The sequence below is a fragment of the Strongylocentrotus purpuratus genome, unplaced genomic scaffold (genome assembly GCF_000002235.5).
Source record: "Strongylocentrotus purpuratus isolate Spur 01 unplaced genomic scaffold, Spur_5.0 spur5_scaffold_13, whole genome shotgun sequence".
NCBI lineage: Eukaryota > Metazoa > Echinodermata > Echinoidea > Camarodonta > Strongylocentrotidae > Strongylocentrotus > Strongylocentrotus purpuratus.
The window spans coordinates 13474474-13480473 of record NW_022145598.1 but is presented as its reverse complement, the minus strand read 5'-3'; positions in this window follow the sequence as shown (position 1 = coordinate 13480473).

Here is a 6000-nt window from a genome sequence, read left to right as displayed (position 1 = left end):
GTTCAGAATACCGAGTTTGGGTAAATGTCCAAACGCCTTAGATTGAATAAACGTCACATTGTTATCATTTAAATTAAACTTATCGACAGAGCAATTTCTCCAAGGTAAAAAGTCATCCTGATTTATAGTTGTAAATTTGTTGAAGGATAGATCTACTGCCGACATATTCCGCCATCCATAACAGTTTTCACACTTCTGAGTACTGACCAAAGTGTTGGATATGTTACTGATGTTGTTGTGTGATAAATTTATTATACATAAATGAGCATTCTTCTGAAGATAATAGATAGGTAGAAAAGTAATCAGGTTATGATCTAGTTTCAAGTCCTGTAATTGTGGTAGAGGTTTGAATGTTCCACTATCAATGAAAGCAATGATATTATTACCAGCATTCAATGTTTCAAGTTGGTTGTAATTCAGGAAAGACCTGTTTCCAAGTTCTGCTAATTGGTTATGATGGATGGATAAGCCCAGCAGGCCATGCGGTAGGTCTTGGGGAACTGAGGTTAGATTGAGATGAGCGCACTTAGCCGCGAAGAAATGAAGCTTGACTGGGCATCTATAGATTGGCTGTGGTGAACGGAGTGGGATATCCACTTTAACACTGTGCACGATACCTCCCAAAAATATTATTATCAAGATCAAGAGTGTTCGCGTCAAGGAATCCATCGTGAGTTGAGCCATTATGATCGTTCTCCACAAGTACACTGAGCTGTTTGTTAAAATCAAATTAGCGATAACCCTGATTTCCCATACTTGGTTTCTGGAATAGAAGGTACTACAGGTGCTAGTTTTGGCGACATCCTCTCAGGCTCGTAAATCATATCGGAACTAACAAGTCAGCAAGTAAACTACTGTATATATGCATCAAAGTCAATCAAATATACTACAGGCGCAGTTCAAGCTTTTGTATATATGAGGCAAATAGGTGTTGTTATTACGAATAAATACCATTGCTGGCTTAACGACAGTATCTAAAGCTCATTCAGACCAGTAAATAACCCGTATCGATCACGCACTTAAATTTAAGTGATAAGTTATAATCAGCCAGTCATTAATTGGTTTTGCAACGGAAAGATAAAGAGTTATAGGACAATTATGACCACTATTCAGGTCAAGTCCTTGGATCATCTTATTATTTTCTCCTTTTCTTTGTGTAACTTTCTTTTGACTTCTCGGTTTCTTTATTGCTGAAATATCAATAGAGTGATGTATAATAAAAATAAAAAAGTGTATCTAATTGGAATATACAAGCTGCATAGATTGAACTTCACATGCACTTTCTTTGTCCTGGGGGCTGGTAGTGAGATAAAAAAAAAATTTACAGCGCGAAAACTAAACAAATTGAAGGGGTTAACCCCCAAAACACCCCCTGCATACGCGCCTGGTAGTAGTAGAAGTAGTAGTAGTAGTATTAGTAGTAGTAGTATTAGTAGTAGTAGTACTACTAGTAGTAGTAGTAGTAGTAGTACTATAGTTCCAGTAGTAGTACTATAGTATCAGTAGTAGTACATGTAATTGTTTTTTAAATATTCATTTTGATCCAACTGGCGAAATTGAGGAATTTCGTACAAAATAAAAAGAAAATAGTAAACAACCATTTAACATAAAGAAATTGAATAATAACAATATTGCTTCGATCTTGTGAGTTTAAATAAACAAACATACAAGTGAATGAATTACACATCGATGAAAAACATAAGGAACGATGAACATGATCACAAAATTACGTTGTTCTTCAGAAATTATATCTATTTTCAGAAGATAGAAAATAGAGGACAGAGAAAACTCGGTATAACTTGATAAAGTCAGAGGGGTAGAGAGATGGGTAGAGTGGGTAAGAGTAGGGAGATGAAGAGGGAAGAGATAAAGTGAGGAAGAAGAGCAATGGTAGATTTATCATTAAAATGTTCCCCCTTCTTCTGAGATTTTCATATTTTCGTAAGCATCTTCATTGTCGTCAAGTCGTGGCGTTTTGAATACTTCACCCTATCACCTGAAGATCCTTCTGGTAGCTTGTGAGGGACAGCGTTTAGTTCCATTTAACCTTCCTCATCATTTTGTGGTCCGTTGTAACAGTTCTGATTGACGGTATGAGGAAACTTCCCTTGCTGTTGACTACTAGCTTCATCTGCCGATCTCCTGTAGATGTAGAGACCCAATTACTTATGTCAGGTAAATAGACTATATTTCCTCAAAGCATTTAACAGTGACAACAAGATGAGAGTGAAAAAGAGTTATCATTTTCTCAAGTTACCTGAATTTTCATTTTAAAATACATGTATAAAATTAATGATATTGACATTGTGGAAGAAACTGTCTTATGGCAATTGAAATAAGGTTGATTGCGTAGTGGAAGGGAATCGGTGTATATTAAAGGTTTTGAAATCACCATTGAGAAGTAATTTGACTTGGTCAATCTCGTTGAAATTAAGTTAGCTGTGCACAGCACGCGGAAATGCACAGGGCTGTTTTAAACTGCACACATTATAATGCATATTATATCTCGAAAGTGAGGTCCAGGGCCTGTATTCATTACATTTTTAAATCATGACAATTGTTTAGCTATCTCTTATGTTATAAGGTATCAAAATATGTTCATCTGACCGTAATTAAATGCCTAAAACCCCTAAGTTTTCGGGGCTCCAACTCCTCGACTACACATGGGGCCACAGGGCGGGCCCCTGCATGCTTGTCTGATCGTTATAAAATGCATAAACCCCCTGAGCTTCAAGGGGCTCCGCCCCCTTCACCCCACGCCAATTAGTGACCTGCCAGTATCACAAATAAGGTATAATTATGCTCATCTGACCGTAATTAAATGCCTAAAACCCCTAAGTTTCCGGGGCTCCACCTCCTCGACCCCACAAGGGGCCCTAGGGCGGGCCCCTGTATGCTTGACTGACCGTTATAAAATGCCTAAACCCCCTGAGCTTCAGGGGGCTCCGCCCCCTTCACCCCACGCCAATTAGTGACCTGCCAGTATCACAAATAAGGTATACAATTATGCTCATCTGACGTAATTATGTGCGTAAAGCCCTGAGCTTCCGGGGCTCTGCCCCCGAACCCAACCAATGGCCCTAAGGCGGGCCACTGGATGCTCATCTGACTGTAATAAATTGCCTAACACCCCTGAGCCTCCGCCTCCTGGACCCCACGCCAATTCGTGTCCTGCCAGTGTCACAAATAAGGTATAAAATTATGCTCATCTGACGATAATTTGATATATAAACCCCTGACCTTCTAAGGGCTCCGCCCCCTTGACCCAACACCAATTTTGTGTCCTGCCAGTGTCACAAATAGGGGATACAAATATTCTCATCTGACCGTAATTTATTGCCCAAAATCCCTGAGCTTCTGGGAGCTCCACCCCCTGGACCCAACGCCAATTCATGACCTGCAAGTGTTACAAATAAGGTATAAAATATGCTCATCTGATAGTAATTCAATGCATTTACCCCCTGAGCTTATGGGGGCTTCGCCACTGGACCCCACGCCAATCCATGACCTGCCAGTGTCACGAATAAGGTATAAAATTATGCTCATCTGACGATAAATTGATGTATAAAACCCCTGAGCTTCTGAAGGGCTCTGCCCCCTGGACCCAACACCAATTTGTGTCCTGCCAGTGTCACAAATAAGGTATAAAATATGTTCATCTGATAGTAATTAAATGCATTTACCCCCTGAGCTTATGGGGGCTTCGCCACTGGACCCAATGCCAATTCATGACCTGCCAGTGTCACAAATAAGGTATAAAATATGCTCATCTGATAGTATAGGATTTCCCGGTCAAATTCGCGAGTTTGTCATTAAAATTAATTTGTCTTGCGTTCAAATTCGACGGTTTTAGTGCTGTCGGGTATATCTCGGGTTTATATTCCTTTTTCTAGATTTCAAATCTATGAAGTTTTCGTTAGAATCTGTGTATGTTTCATTCAAATTAATGAACAAAGTGCTTCTTTCGCTATTTGGTCATTCGATTTAGCGCAACACGATTTTATGACATCGCGACAGTGTACTTCTAGCATTCTAATTCATTTGTAGCATTCAAATTAGCACTTTGTGCACTAAAATTAATGGTCAATATACATTTCTCGTTTACTACACACTTTTTATAGCTCATTCTTTTTCTTTCAAGATCGTTTTTTCATGTGTATTTCATCCTATTTCATTTCCTTGCATTTATACTCTTTATATACCTTAAGATTTATCAGATATTCATCAGCCTTTAAGTTTGATTGTTAAAAAAAAAAAGACTTACATCTACGGACTTGATGGTCTCAATATTTGTGTACATTTTCATGTAAGGAAGTTGTTTGTCTTGTGTTTCATCATAAATTTATCCCAATTTCATTATGGAAGAAGGGTACAATATTGTGACTGGGGTAGGTGTTTTGTATCCCCAATTTTTCGGGGTATATGAACATGTCCGTTCAGAAATGCCATATCCCTTGATTTCGCCCCTTCTTTACTTAATGTCTGACTACACACATATGCTTTGTCCTCAAAATTAATAAATTGAATAACAGAAAAGACCCCAATGGCAAATCATGTATTTAATTGCATTTTTTTAAAACTGTAAACGTGTGTTTCATTTCTTCCCCCTAACATTCCTAACTTGAATAAACATAATTCGAATACGAATGACAGGTATTAATTTGAATGATAAAAATGACGCCTCGACAAGTGACGATTCATTTAAATGCTAGTTGAGCAGTTTCTAAATTGAATGACAGATCTAAGAAATCCTTCGACCAAAATCCTAAATTAAATACAAAATCGGGAAAATTGAATGATAATTGGCATGGCAAAGCTGATCTGCGCTAACTTAAATGCAAAGTAAATGAATTCGAATGACAAACTCACGAATTTGGCCGGGAAATCCTATAATTAAATGCATTTACCCCCTGAGCTTATGGGGGCTTCGCCACTGGACCCCACGCCAATCCATAACCTGCCAGTGTCACGAATAAGGTATAAAATTATGCTCATCTGACGATAATTTGATGTATAAAACCCCTGAGCTTCTGAGGGCTCCGCCCCCTGGACCCAACACCAATTTGTGTCCTTCCAGTGTCACAAATAAGGTTTAAAAATATGCTCAATTAAAGATAAAGGTGAGTTCTGGTATATGCGATTGCATTGTGAAAGAAAAGGTGTGGAATGCATCAGAAACAGTTGATCATGTAGCATGTAAGTATTGGTGTGCACTGCAAGGTTCTGGAGTCATCAAAATCATAATAAATTTGGCCGAGTCTTGGTAAAGTAACAAGCACTGTATACAGAAAGCTATATATGGGACAACACACACGGTGTCGGGGCTAGTACGACCTTGCTTTCCTTGCCTTGCTATGCTCATTACTCAGCCAGTATACATTTTATTCCAAAATTGTTCGGCACATGTCATTTATTTGTAATTTTGAACATTCAGTGTAAGTTTCGTTTGATTATGTGAGAATTAATTTTTTTTTTTTTTACCAGAACTGGAGTTTATCTTTAAGCGCTGTAAGGGAGAAAAGGAAAACAAAAGTCATCATATAACATTAGACATTTTTTCTGACAGGATACTGACAGCGAAAGTATTGTCGCCGGAACAAGTGTAGTACAACCGATCGAACTACTTTTACCTTCGCTGTTATTTGTGAGTTCTAAATTTAGTCGTCGTCTTCTTTTTCTGCTTCTCCTTCTTCTTCTTCCTCACCTTCTAATTTTGTTAGCCTCCTCCTTCTGCTGCTCCTCCCCTTTCTCTCTCTTTGTATCTTCTTTATTTCTTCCTTTAACAAAATAAAATTATTCCGTTATCCCTTATGAAAATCGCAAAAGTCAATTGTTTATTTAAAATTGTGATGTTAATTAATCCTAATCTCATGAAAATTGGTATCAAAATGTAAATAATAATAATTTCTTTCATATTATGATCTCAAACTCATGGTGGCCCAAGGCTTTCTATATTTCTAAATTATTCTGGCAAGTTATTCCATAAAACAGTGTCCGCTT